At 43.6% G+C, this 14,803-nt stretch overlaps 2 non-coding genes across 2 annotated transcripts; both read left to right on the top strand.

Annotated features, from left to right (window-relative positions):
- The first annotated feature begins 8,558 nt into the window (after positions 1–8,558).
- On the top strand, positions 8,559–8,630 carry TRNAG-UCC (transfer RNA glycine (anticodon UCC)). Its single transcript has one exon. It is a non-coding gene; the product is annotated as a tRNA-Gly (tRNA).
- Positions 8,631–13,038: 4,408 nt separating this feature from the next.
- TRNAG-UCC (transfer RNA glycine (anticodon UCC)) lies at positions 13,039–13,110 on the top strand. Its single transcript has one exon. It is a non-coding gene; the product is annotated as a tRNA-Gly (tRNA).
- Positions 13,111–14,803: the final 1,693 nt, after the last annotated feature.

The following is a 14,803-nucleotide window of genomic DNA, read 5'->3' as shown; positions in this document are numbered from 1 at the left end:
TAATTTCGTGTTCCTTAGTTGCTGGTCACTTCGTCGTCGCTGCAGGTTTGGCTGTTTCGAATTGGACGGCGTGTGAATTTTCTACGTCCCAAATGTATATATCATTTTCCGCATATAGCTGGTTATTATCCAGAAAAAAAACCGTTCCCCCTTTAAAGCACTCGATACTGCTGATTCTCAGAACGCGTAATAAGCGTGACATTACAGTAATCACGAAAACTCAAGTACCACAGTTGTTGCTTTTAAAGCTGCTCTGGAAAACGCACATTTTCACTCGGTATTATAAACAGCATGACCGTCCTACGTCTTCCAACCCTACATTTCTTTGTTGTGGAATCTTCGGACTGTACTATCTGTATCGTTCTGGAACGCAGACAAAACATGGCAGGCAGTGAGCAAGTAGAACAAATTCATCTGTCATATATACCGTAACTGAGAGAGGGTGCGTTTCCTTTGCGCTGGAAGCATTCTGTTGACGCCGCACAATATAACAGTGTGTGGCACATTTTTTTTATTTGTTTATTTTCAATACTGCAGGCCCCTTTACAGGGCCCTATCAGGGAGGCACACACAACAGTTACACTGAGTAAAGAACTACATCACACAACACAAGGAAATTTCACAATGCGGAGAGAACACATGCCAATATAAATCTGGTAGAACAGTGGTTCATTTGCCTACCTGAGGACAAACGATGCACAATCGGCTCTAGACGAGGTTATTATATGAAGTGTTCAAACACGGCTAACAGTGAACGACATGCACGTGGAAACGAAAATAAAAAAATGAAAGAAAAAACCTTGGCGCTCAGCACACGATGCGTATATGATGGAAACAATAATGCTGAAGGATAGTGGCCAATCGAATACAGGAAGACAAACTGTGATTACGCAAGAGGTGATGCACTGATTAACATGACAAGAAGGAACGAAAGTGAAACGGATTATGAACACTCAGAGGCCCATGTGTATCACTGAGAGCGTTGCTCTGCGGCAATACTGGCCTCGAGCCTTGTAGCCAATTCTGTTAAGATCTGCGGATGGGTAATCGAGGCATCCAGTTTGTTCTATTCTCGGATGGTGAGAGGAAAAATTGAATGTTTAATAGCATCTCTGTGATAGGAATAACCAGTTAAAGTGAGTACATGTTTGTGTCGTGTCGGTCGAGTCTGGGACGGGTAGATATATTTTGACACGTTGATATTATAATCGTTATGCAACAGCTGGTATACATTTTTTTTATGCCAGCTTTTTATACATGCCACGGCCGATGTGATACATCCTCCGTTTTTTACAAACGAAAGTATACACATCGCACTGTACAAGAAAGGCAAACTGTTCAGAGCACAGGCTATGAAACTTGCACAATGTTCTGTTCATAAGTCATCTTCTCTGGCGGCTTTCACGGTCGCGATGACCTCCTTGGTGCAGGTGAAGGTTGATTACGCGGGTGAACGCTGCCCGATGGGTTGTCAGCAATAGGCCTGCTTTCAGGGGTACATGTAACAAGTGAAGGCGGGCTAGTTGGTGGTTGACAATGGAGTGCATATTGCAATATGCACTCCATTTTCAGGGGTAGCCGGAGGCTCTGCATCATTGTGGCTGCATGGCGCTGAAATAACACTTGGATCAGCATCCTGGCCGGCATCATCATCGATGTCAAAAGGGCTACTTCGCAAAACCTCTTTTGTTGGCAGCAGGTGCCATCGGTTGCCCTGTGAGATTGTTCCGTCCTTTGCAATGACTTTTTACGATATAAGATACCTTGAAGTTTGAAGGACCCGTGCTCTGGTTGCCCATGCCCACTTCTTGACGCAAGCAACGTCTCCAAGGTTGAGCATTGTAAGTCGTCGGCCGGAACAACTTGTCTGTCGAGGCTTCTGCACGTTCCGGACCGGACCGGGCCGCACATCAGGCACCTTTGTTCGTAGTCCCCTTCCTTGCTGCACTTCGCCAGGTGATGGCCCGGACTCCGAAGGCAAGGAGACACAGCGAAAAGTCTTGAGACAATGCCGTAGTTTTCTTCAAAATGCTTTTAACTACTTCAACACGTTTTTCTGTGAAGCCACTGGACTGAGGGTAAGCAGGACTGGAATTGTATGGTTGAAATCTTAAGTGTGCGCAAAAGACGCAACATGGTGGCTTGCATTTGCGGGCCATTGTCCTTGCAGACTTCAACCGGCATACCGAATCTAGCCAAAATCGCACTTGCTGCTTCAATGACAGCCTTTGGGGGAGTGTCTTTCAGCAGTTCCAGTGCAGAAAAGTCAGATACAGCATCGTAGACGCACAAGTATGACCGCCCTCCATGCTCAAAGAGATCGATACCGATACAGTACGATGGGACTTCAGGAGTTGGGGCAACATCAAGGGTTCTTCAGGCTGTTGGTATTGATGCTTTTTGCACATAGAGCACGCCTGAGCGAAAGCTTCTAAGTCAGAATTGACCCCTGGTCAGAATACAAGTTGCCTTGCGCTTGATTTGCATTTGTCAACGTCCAGGGGCGATATTCTCCCGGTGTCGCATTTTGCGACAGGTCGAATTACCGCAAGGCCTTAAAAAGTGCGTACAGTTGCTCGAAGAAACGGAAAACGCCCCCGGCACATTCGTAGGCGGTGCATTCATATAGTTCGAGAAGAGATAATTTTCCACTGCTGATTCACTTTCTAACGAACCGCGATACAGTAGGTGATGCATTTTGGAAAGTGTTTGGCCTCATTCCAGCTTGCTTCCGTTGTCTGTGTCCCGCATAAAGCTGCAAGTTCCAGAGCACAAAGAACCCCTAGAAAAAGTGTATTAAAATATATATGTCTGCTGGGTTAGGTCACTCAATCCTAGGGCTACAAGCGAGCCAAAGTCTCCGACTTCTCTCACGCTTATGCACAGTACCTCGAAACAGTTCTGCAGGAATTACCAAACAGTTTCACTATCTGTTCACAGGAACCGGCAGTGTTCAACGGTCTACAAAATGGTTATGCGTGATGACGCCAAATCAACAATACAACCAGCCCGACGTGTGCCACTGGCAGAAAGAGCAGGGCTGACATTTGAGCCAGATAAAGGTCCTATTGATGTAGACAAGATCAAGTTTCTGGATTATGGGATCGATAAGGAAGGCATCAGGCCATGTCCCTCACTGATAAAGTGCATGCTACAAATTCCAGCACAGACAGACAAGCAGGCAATTCAAAGGATACTTGGCGCCTTCAATTACTTCAGCAAGTTTATGCCATAAATAGCGTAGGGGACGACGTTCCTAGAAATGTTATCAAGCAAAATGCCATCTTTGACTGGGCGCCAAATTAAGCACAAAAATAGAAGCAGCTATGCGACACTCTAAGTAAAGAGCCATGCTAGCCGTGTTCAGCCGCACAAAAGCAAGCAAGGTGTCCTGTGAAGCGTCAAAAAATGTAATCTGGGCCGCGCTGTTTCGGGACCACGCTAACAATTGGAAACCGGTTGCGTACGCTTCGCGTACCCTTACGTAGCCTGAGCAGTGCTATACGCAAATTGAAAAGGAGGCAATGGCTGTGGTGCACGGTTGTGAAAAGTTGGTTGGTTGGTTTATGGGGTTTAGAGCCCCAAAGCTACTCAGGCTAGGTTGTGAAAAGTTCAATCACTTCGTGTACAGTCGCAGGGTGATTCCTGAAACTCATTATCACCCTTTCATAGCTATATCGCAGGCCATTGGGGACAGGCCCCCGAGCTTGCAGCGCTTCTTTCTGCGCCTTCTTCGCTACGACTTGCAAATGCAATTCATTCCAGGCAAGGAGTTTCAGCTGGCTGACATGCGGTCGCGGGCAACAACCGGATCCAGCACAATCAACGCTGTAAACGACGACGTAGAAATGCACGCAGTAAGTGTTGTCTCTTCGCTCGTCACCGATAATATCCGGAGGAGGTTGACAGAGGAAAGTAGCCGTGACGACAAACTAATGCAAGTGCTTGATAATTTGGAGACCGGAAGAGCGCTTACAGGCCGATGGAAGTCACTTGAAGAACAGCTTTCCAACGCGAACAGAGTGTTGTTAAAGAGGTGCAAATTAATAATTCCAACCAGCAAGAGAATCAAAATTCTGGAAAAAATCTATCATGGACACACCTGGAGTGGTATTCTCCCGGTGTCGCCTTGTGCGACATGTCCACTTCGCTCTTCGCTGATTGGCTCGAGCCGCGGTGACGGCGGCGTGACGACAGTGGATCGGCCTTCCTGCTACATCATCGTGACATCGCCTCCATGAACAGCGGAATGCGCTGATGCGGTTTGCACGGGTAACGGGCTAGTAAATTGATACTAGACATCATGGATCCCACTCTCCTTTCCTGGTTTTTGGGCCGCGAAGAAAAGTGCCATGTCCGCGGACATCGCGACCCGTTTGCCTTGCCCAACGAATATTTTCGGCGGCATTACCGGCTGCCGAAGAGCACAGCACTGAGGCTACCGTCTGCTGAGCCGGGCTGCCGCTCGCCATGCCAAATGTCTTTGCATCGTCGTAAACAGACAACGAAGGAGACGTTGCCCGCTGCGACGAGATCGCCTTGGCAGCGTTTGCGCTCGCGGCTACATGACCCTTCGACCTGTTTTAATGCACCTTAGAGCCACGAACCAGTGTCCGCACGAGCCAAAGAGAATTTAAAGAAATGTGTCGATTTTTACAAACATACAACTGAATATGATACACCTCCGTGTTGTCGTTCACATGTTTCATCCACCGATGCGGCAGGAAACAGCACTGGACGAGGTTATAAGGCATGTTAGCGCCCATAAATAGTTACCCCACATTCTCAGCCGACACAAAACGTGCATGACAGCTTTCATACACGCATTATTGGGGAATAGCGCCATTTGATTTGTCAGCAATATTTTACGGACGCCGACATGACAAGCGCCATTTTCTTCACGGCTTAAAGCGCAATCGCACTAGTAAAACGAATAGTGAATTTAAGTAAGTGCCATCAGTCTTGCATTGTAAATACTCATTGACTGTATTATGCACATTATGCTGTTTGAAATAAAAAATAAACATCTCTGCAATAATTAACAACTACTAATCAACCATTCGACTTAAGGCATTCTGTCCATGCAGGACAAAGAACATTCTCAAGGGTTCCTAAAGAAAATAGCTAGAACAGCAGCAATTTGTATTCCATCAAACGCTCCTAAAGCGACCGCTTGAAAAACGAGGTCAGGACGGGTGGCAGGAACACAAATAATCTAGACGAAAGTCTACCTTCTGGCCTTTATTTTAGAATGAACAGTTAAAGGGTCAGTCTAGTCACCGAGATGAGCGCATAAATAATGGCATATTCTGGTAGTTGGCACCTAATAACATCCATAACGAGGGATCTACTCCCGGTTTAGGCAGGAATTTATATTTTATTTCGGCGTTAAAGTGGCGTAAAAATGCATGTTGGCGACCCCAAACGTTCATTTTGTTCAAGAAGGTGGTAGTCTTTTTTTGTAGAAGTATAAGTGAATATACTACGTACCGTTTGTATGCCCCAATGTCAGAGAAACGCGCGTTTTCTTGTAGTGAACTGTAGAAGGCGTACCGCTCGGTTTTTTTGCAAATCACATGAATATTTATAGTTACACGTACGCAAAACGCAGGCACCTTCCCACTTTTAGTTCAGCGTATGCTAGCAGAGACGCAAAAATAAACTCAGCCTATAGTGGCGCCATCTGGTTGTCAGGACGGGAACCATTGCTGTAAACAAACCGACTCTCCACTTAACCCTAGAAGCGGCAGAATCGTCACTTTAATTATTAAAATAAAGCAAATTTATCTTTTATATGTTTTCCTATAGGCGAGATGAGACGAAGCGAAAGACTGGCGCCCCATTTATGGCCAGTCAGCGCACTGAAAAAGGCAGCAACAACGAGAATTCAGTCCGAAGCGAGAGGTCCCGCTTCGACGGGCGCCGCCATGTTTGTCGCCGCGCGGTGGAAATCCAGATGGTTGCCAGATGAGACTACCATCTCATACAGATATGTTCCCACATCAATAAATTCTATTTTAAAATGTTCTACCGCACTTCTTGGCACCACAGCTGGCTAAACTGTAATTTTAGTAAAGAGCTATCGGTTGCCGCAAAGAAAATATGGTCGGTAAAATTCAGTAGACTGACCCTTTAAAGTTACCGTTTCCTCTTGATTGCTTGTGCTCCTCCCAGCAGTCCTCTCCCAGTCTTTCATGCTAGTGCTTTGCAAACGTATACTGGTTCCCAAAAAACGCATCCATTAAAAATGCCCATGTAGTGTCTTTCTAGAGCGCAAAGAAAAAAAAAGGAAGACATGGCTCCAAAATGAGAAAAAAGATTAAAAATATTCTGGTGGAATCGACAAACAGTCTTCTTCCGTAGCGCAATAGGACAAGTAAAGCGGCCAGGAACTGCTCTCAAGATCCAGTACGGCCCTACTATCTTGTACTCTCTGCTTGATACTCGTCGCATGACCCTGGCAGCTCGCATTCATAGTGCAGTGCTCCTGAACAGGATTCATTTATTTTAGTAATTTTAGCAACTTTACTTCTTGTTATCTCCGAGAAATCATCCTCGTGCAACGCATGTGGGTGGTGAATATCTGTTTTAACAGCCTTCAAGCTCTGCCCATGTATTGAAAAGAAACTTCGATTATCCGTATGGGAAGCGTTTATTTTCGTACAGTTCTTCCAATACTTGTTTCCGCTACGTTTCTAGCCTTTCCGGTAGTTTTAGTGAGTGCGGCATGCGCTTTATTTTTTTTCTTTGGCCATTCTCTTCATGACGCGCACAATCTTCTTCAGTTTTCATATCTGCCTCGTTTCTGCTCAGGCCATTATTGGATATAAATTAGCCTGAAGAAGCATTTCAGCGGCATCATGAAAAGCTGAAGGACCAACAGACATGGTGCGACAGCGATTAAACATAAGCTAATGTAACGAAGATCTGCACTTTTCCTAAATGACGTTTCACCAGAAATATATAAGAGAACATCGGAACTTGTACAGCGTTTACTCTTGGGACCTTTTTTGTTCCTTATTTCTAATAATGCACCATCAACAGGCGTTACCTCATGTATACGGTTATCTGCAGATGATTCTGCTGTATGCAGACAAGTGAAACATCAGCGCGATTCTTCCTAGCCACAAGCTGACCTGAAAACCATTCTACAATGCTGTGAACAATGGAAAATAGAACTGAAACTGCATGAAACCGTACACTAAGTTTTTGCTTGAGCGAACGATGTTGCGGAAACAGAAGTTCCGCAGCTATACTGTAAATGAGCACGCACTAAAATCTGTACAAGAATACAAATATTTTGGAAGTAATTTTAGCATCCAAACACAGCTGGTACCGCCCTGTCGATCATTGAACGTAAAATTGTGCAAAAACCTGGTTATTTTGTGAAGAAACACAAGGATTTTTCCCCTCGATACCAAAGCAGTCCTGTAAAAAATTACAAGAGATCAGTTCTTCAATACGAGCCTAAGTTATAGGAGCCACTGAGAAATCCAGATAGAAACAAGCAGGATAAAGTGCTTGCGGTAGTTACAAAAAGGGCAGTGCGTAAAAGTCAATATAAAGCAGGAACTGAAATGGCTGTCTCTAGGGGCGTTACGTAAAAAAAAATTACTGGTAAAATTGTTCTATAATATTTATTATAATCGACTTCGAATTCAAAGCAAAAATTATATTTCGCCGCCATTCTACAGGTCTCAGCGTGCCGACCCAGAACGCAAAGTGAGAGGAATAAAATGTAAAACTGAACTGCTTACACCTTCATCTTTTTCGAACACTGTGCGTTACTACAGTGGTCTCTCGTCGCTGGTATTTAACGTTATACATAGCGAAATCTTCGATGAAAATTAGTTTTACCATTCTTGCCTGGATGCATGTTGGCCATTGGCTTGCATTTATTCTCTTGTTGTATTTCCTACTACTGCATCTCGCCCCTGCCCCCCGCATAATGCTAAACATTGCACTGTGGATGGATAAATGAACAGGTAAAATTGTACTTGTCTACCTTCCAGCTCATGCTCTTTGATAAAACTGGCGAGGATAGCTTTTCACTTTCGGGTTAAAGAAGAAATATTTTGTTTACAAAACTCAGGCTGAATCTTTTTCTTGCCATTTTTCCGGCCTTGGATAGCGTTACAACTGGCGGGGACAACGGATGTCCTCCATTCAATATCCAAATATCGCGTAAGTTCGCATTTTTGTTCTTGATTCTTTCTGTTTCATCATAGCAAATACTTTATTACGGTGCCCGTGGCCTTTTCTCTTTTATATAACATCCCTGGTATGTACAAAAGTGTTTGTTTGTGAATTTGTAGCATATGAAATCTTTTTTCTTTTAATTCTGTGGCGGGTAATGTGAATTGTAATATGAATTTTGAAAGTGGCGGGTAATCTCTGCCATATGAGATTTCTTCTTATTGCGTCCAGTGTCTACTCCATACACCGTGTTTCTAGAGCTCCGACAAAGGCGGTTCTAAGAAAAGCGCTGACCTACATCAGTCTATGTAGGCCGCTCGCATCCATTTGAAATGCCTTAGGGAAGGACTCTCGCTCAGCCGGCGTCGGTGGTATAGTGGTTAGCATAGCTGCCTTCCAAGCAGTTGACCCGGGTTCGATTCCCGGCCGACTCAATTTTTTTTTTTCACAACTTCTGTTTATTTCGACAAAACAGTCGCATTTCAGGTGACGGTTGGTTTCAAAACACGTAGCGAGAAACCTGCCACGCGATGTCTATTGTCTGTCTAGCGTCGGTGTTATTCAGAGAGCTGTTCGTGGATGTGAAGGAATTCGTACAGTCTTCTCATTTCCTGCACGCGCACTTTTATTGTGATTATATAAGTACAGTGACTCGGAAAGACCTCGCCAAAGGTCTTCACCATAGTGTAGAACCTTCTGCAACGAAGGTCCAGGGCAAGATTATTTTTTTATGAGGGTTAAGAAAAATGGTGATTCCTCCTGCAGCCAAAACCTTGCGTTTTTGTTTGCACAGCGGCACTATGCCCATGCACACGCAACAATCATGGACAAAAGCAGTTTTAACGGGAACCAGCTTATGAATGCAGTTTTTTCATATATTGCAAGATTTTTCAAGAGCAATCAATACATCCAGAGATCTCCCGTCGGCAGGCTTAATTTTTTTTTTTGCTGTTAACGTTTTTGCTTTCGTCGCGAGTACTCACGAGTAGTTTTCTATGACAACCTTTAACTGAACGATGCGAGTTATGGATAAGCTTTAAAAGAAAGATTTCTCTGCATATGGGAAGAATGGACCATTACCTTCAATATTTCGATACCAACGCCTTACAATGTTTCAATATTCTAAATTTTTGTCCAGGAAAGTTGCACGTGAAAACGTAGCTGCAGGAGATGAAATCATATGTGCCGTGGGGAGTCATTCTTTTGTGTGTAGAAAGAACGAAACGATTAATCATGCTTTCCTGGACTGTTTGGAGGCGTTTTTTTTCAGGGACGTCCTGGAAAGGTCTCTTAAGTAATATTAGATACCTCCCGACTGAAAGCGAGGATTGTGTTCTCTACGACCTTGTATTCATTTTGCTATTGGGGAGTATATGACGGAGCAGGAAGGCGACGCATCACGCATGTGTTGAGGCATGCGCAGTTAGAGAGTATTATAAAGGAGCTGTTGTAAGATCTACTGAAATAATCAAACTTCAGTATCCGACACCTGACTCGCTCCCGTACAATGAAACCTTACAGGTATTTAAAACTGCTTGCCTTTCTGCGCCAGCCACAGTTTAGCTGGCGGCTTTTGTGTACAAATTGTATCATTTTGTTTGCAAAAAAAAAAATAAAGCGTCGGTGGCACAATGGCACGGTGGCGCAGGATACTCGCTAGATTTCGCTATTTTCTTCCTATTTTCTTTCTATTTCTATTAAGATTTTGATCTATAACGGCTTGTTTCTTTCTTATCTTCATTACTGTTTTTTGTTATGTTGAAATTCTACTCAGAAGAATGTTACCGGAGTGTGCTTTTTGCGAAAAAGGTCAATCCGTTATATTGCAAACATGAATTATTATTCTCATACTAAATGACTATTTAAACGTTACTATATTGTTCCTGGACATAATTTATATGACTACTGTTTATGTGTTAAGTACAAGAAATGTGTCAATAATAACCAGCACGTGTTTCTGCAGCTAGCTGATCTTAAGGCCAATGTACCAACTTACACACTTCGGCACCATGAATTCTGGCACGTTCCAAGTTCCATAACAAAATTCGGTTGCCAGATGTTGTGTTCCACTATGCCACGACTTCTAAATACCTTTTGTACCAGCAACGTACAATTGGAAAAATGCAGCTTGCGTTCCATCAAAACCAAGTTCCTCTCATAACTTGTCAATGTAAATGAATGGTGGAATAGTGATCTGTACCATGTGTATATTTTTGTTTTCTTAATAGTATTTCATCTACAAACTAACAGAGTATGAATTGATATGTGATTACTTTGTGTGCTGCTTCGCTGTATGCCATGTACAGGGGGCGCCGGCGCATTCAAGCGAAAGTTTTTTCGCTTTTTGCCGGTGCCTACCCACATCTTTTTGGTGTAAATAAAAAAGAATGAATGAATGAATGAATGAATGAATGAATGAATGAATGAATGAATGAATGAATGAATGAATGAATGAATGAATGATTAGCACAACTATTCGGAGGTCGGGGGTTCGAATCCCACCGGTGGCATTTGGTTGTTTTCTCTTCTACTTTTATTATTCTTCCACTGAAGAAATATTGAATATTAAAAAAATACATCCCCTATGCTCCTCGCTTTGGTGGCTCTTGGTTTCGCCATGCATGCCACAACAAGCACTTCTGTTCCTTCACTTGTATGCTTGATACTTTCCAAGCAGTTAGCTCGGGTTGGATTTCAGGCTGACACAAGTTATTTTATTTTTTTGTAATCATGCTTTCCTGTCCAATCAACAGTTTTACAATTCTTATTCATATTTTTTAAAGTTCTTGTTTCCTTCAAGAGTTACAGTTACGTCGGGGAACATTTTGTAAACTGCCTATAAGGGCACTAAAAGAAGGCATAGGTATTTTAACTGCTTTATATTATTTGAAACAGTTTCGTATTATTTGAAAGCAAATCACTGCAACCAGTTTCTTTATGTAGCGCACTGACCTCGCATTTCCGAGTAATGCGCAAAACAATGCAGCCACAAATCGTAATCTTAAGAAATGCTTCCGCGTGGCGACTTGCGTACACCAAGGGGGATACTGTACTCATATAATAGCACAAAGCATTTTGTTGGGCCTTACTTTGATTATCCTATATTTGCATTTTATTAAGGCAAGTGGCTCGTGTCCCCCTGGTGGGGGGGGTGTTCCAGCATTGCGCGACATGGACTTACGCTTTAAACCGAATCCGAGCACTGGGTAAGGAAAACGAGGGCATAGACTGCATGTGTGCCTTCGTAAGACTGGATTCCCGAGGCAAGCGAAGATAACCTCCAACTAATCAGCTTAGTTAATTTGTCATCCTGCTTCCTCTAAAGATTGCTCGTCCCTTGGAAGGAAGATACCCAAAGGCAGGAGGAGCACAATTCATTTACAGCCACAAAAGAGGCCGTAGCTAGCTACTACTATGTGTTCAACGTTAAGCACGTATTGTCGATGCGGCGATATTTCGCCACATTCTTCTGCTTCCTTCGTAAACGTTATTAACCTATTGTAAACATTTTATTTACTGATTTTAATGCACTAATTTGTTTTCCGCCGCAAATGAAATATACTGCATCTCCTAATGGGCACTGATATGCATATCGATATCTATATGGTCAGTAATCACATTCAACGTCAATCCAGAAATGCCATCCATTCTTGTTCAACTCCAAGACGTTGTATCAATATGTCCTCATACATATGTCATATTCAGGTAGAACTCACAAACACTGCGGCTAATGCCCCTCAAAGTAGCCCCTTGAGCCAACGGCGGTGATTGTCTCGTAGATGTGGTGGTTAGTCCACTTGCGTGAAATTCTAGCTGGAAGCTGCGTTCCTGAAATGGGATTAAAGCGACATCATGATGATCGGTCGGCACCAATTCCTGGGCGGTCTCATTTAAGTGTTATTTGCCGCAGTGTTCATGCGCCGTGCCTTACTACAGCTCCCTCCTCATGAAGTATGCGTCAATCGAATCCGTTACCCCTATAAACTGAATAGGTTAAATTTAGAGGCGGATAGCAACGACGAATTAATTGTGGGAGAAAGCAAAGTATCTTTATTTTATTGGAGCTGCTTTCCCTCTTTACACGTAATCTCCATATTACTTTTCTGAAATGGCGCATAAGAACAAGATTTTAAGTCATTTTTTCATTAGTGGAAATTAACTGGTTCTATTATGACTGCTACTAGTGCGAGCTACGATGTCGCATGCATGGCTCTCTGCCCGCCAGGACAAACCCGTTCCTTCCAGTACCACAAATCGTGACCGTCGCTCTCTTTCTACAGGTATACACAGGATCTCTTGGTTCTTTTGAGCACCATAATGCAAAACTCTCCCTCACTTATCACTTATCATCTCGTGCTCTCCCGGGATCTTTCGTCTCTTGTGATCGCCATGAGCTGTCATCTCGTGACTGGCATTGCGAAACTCTTGCGATTGTTAGCGCTCGTGACATTCTGTGGCATTTATACCTTACATATTTTTTTTTTCAAAACCTAAAAGCACAAATTCTATTGCTTTCTGCACCCCACGTCACTGTGACCGATCGGTTACGCTCATCGGCACGGCAGATGGGCGGATGCATGTAAATACAGTGAGCAGAATACTTGTTCTACTAAGCACACTTATTTGTCAGATCATCCAGTGCATCATCGATTTTCAGCTGCTGCCTCTCCACATGTACAGTTGTTAGACACTCTGACGGCTGGCTCATATTCAGTCCAAAGCATATGAGGACTGGCCTACGGGCAGAGCCGGTTCCCACGCGCCCGGCCACTGACCTACTCCAGATTACGCAGCTGCCTCAGGAATCGCTATGAAGCGCCCGGAATAGCGCTGGAGATGTGTGCGTCGGTGGTATAGTGGTTAGCATAGCTGCCTTCCAAGCAGTTGACCCGGGTTCGATTCCCGGCCGACGCACTATTTTTTTTTTCTTATTAGTCCATTTTTTCAGTTGCCAGTGCCTGCTGCATGATCGAATATAACTGAACTATACAGCGTTGTTGTCGAGACGGTCTGTGCAAAAGCTTGCTGATATTGCATTAAGTTTTTCTTACTTTTTTTCATTTCAGCAGGCGAGGCGGATGACGGCCTAATATATTTTTAAGCAACTTCCACCATGTACTCATAAAGAAATGGGTTTATTATTTCAGCGGTTTAGTCAGTCGTCAAGCACAGCCGTTTTCTAGGACGAGGCTCGCAGAACCGCCAAGCTCATTCGAGACAAAGAAGACGCTTGGCCACGCGCTGAGAGACAATGTACGGCTACCAGGTGGCGCCGGCAGAGTGTCAGCAGTGTGGCAATATAAATACAGAAACAACTCGTAACCAGAGCCAACCTGCGTGTAACAGCTTTACTTGAGTGAAGAGTTAAAAAGAACGCTGAGATAAAGCGGTGCTACATAAATCTCCCGTTTAAGGAAGGAATTTATTATGCCGTGTGTGTCTCATAAATTTAACCGCTCAGCGTTTCACCGCAAATGATTTGCATTTTCGCCATCAGGATTAAGCTCAGACATTTTATTAGGGCCAGGGGAGAGACCGGACTTCTGCTTTAGCACATAATGAGTATTCCACCTAGCAGATCCTCAGTGTACACTACTTTAACTAAAGCCGCCGTGGTGGCTCAGTGGTTATGGTGCTCGGCTGCTGACCCGAAAGACGCGGGTTCCATCCCGGCCACAGCGGTTGAATTCCTTTGGAGGAGAAATTCTGGAGGGCCGTGTACTGTGCGATGTCAGTGCACGTTAAAGAACCCCAAGTGGTTGAAATTTCCGGAGCCCTTCACTACGGCGTCTCTCATAGCCTTAGTCGCTTTGGCACATTAAACCCCATAAACCAACCAACTACTCATTGGCAATTGTGCTCAGATTAGTACGAGTGTCACTGTTACCTTTTACCAATTTCACACTAGGTGGCTCATTGAAAAGTACCGCCATGACTTCTAGGCGGATAACGTTTAAAAAATTCGCCAAAATCAGTCTGTAAAACCTACTACGTGCAATCTTCAATTCAGTAATCAACACTTCATTGAGTGCGGTTACTATTAAATAACCTGTGGCCTTCGACCTTCGCTAACATTTATATGCCGCTTTCGAGAAATTATGTCCCGTCTATTATGTGGGTTGTTGGAGTTTGTATTCTCGCTATGCACAAAAAAACAGTCAATTACACAATAGCATCGATTCCATGAGCTTGCTGCAGATATAGAAAATGTTGCCACTATACTCAGATTCACGAGCAAAAAAATGCATGCAGTTGACGATCGAATCATCACCAGCAGCAGAAAATTCTTGAAAAGTATAAAAAAGAGGTTGTTAACTTTGGAGTTTTAAAATAATTACACAACTTGCAGGAGATACCATCGGAATTAGTGACAAAGTGATTTCCATCAAAAATTGGCAGAAATGTAATGCCAAGAATAGATTATGTAGGGGCAGTGAGTGTGCCAAACAATAAATATTTTATTTTTCAGTAATGATAGGCATAATAGACTAGATTTTCTGGTGTACGTTACTTGGTGACAAATATATTCTAAGGACGATTGCAATTTCCGTAATCATAAATTTGAGCGCAACTCTGTCGATGCCCCAGGCTCTGTAGGCTCATTGTT

This window comes from Amblyomma mixtum, chromosome 9 (genome assembly GCF_055824585.1).
Source record: "Amblyomma mixtum isolate Tamu chromosome 9, ASM5582458v1, whole genome shotgun sequence".
In the NCBI taxonomy this organism is placed as follows: domain Eukaryota; kingdom Metazoa; phylum Arthropoda; class Arachnida; order Ixodida; family Ixodidae; genus Amblyomma; species Amblyomma mixtum.
Note: the sequence above shows the minus strand (reverse complement) of the source record. Positions and strands in the feature narration are given on the sequence as shown.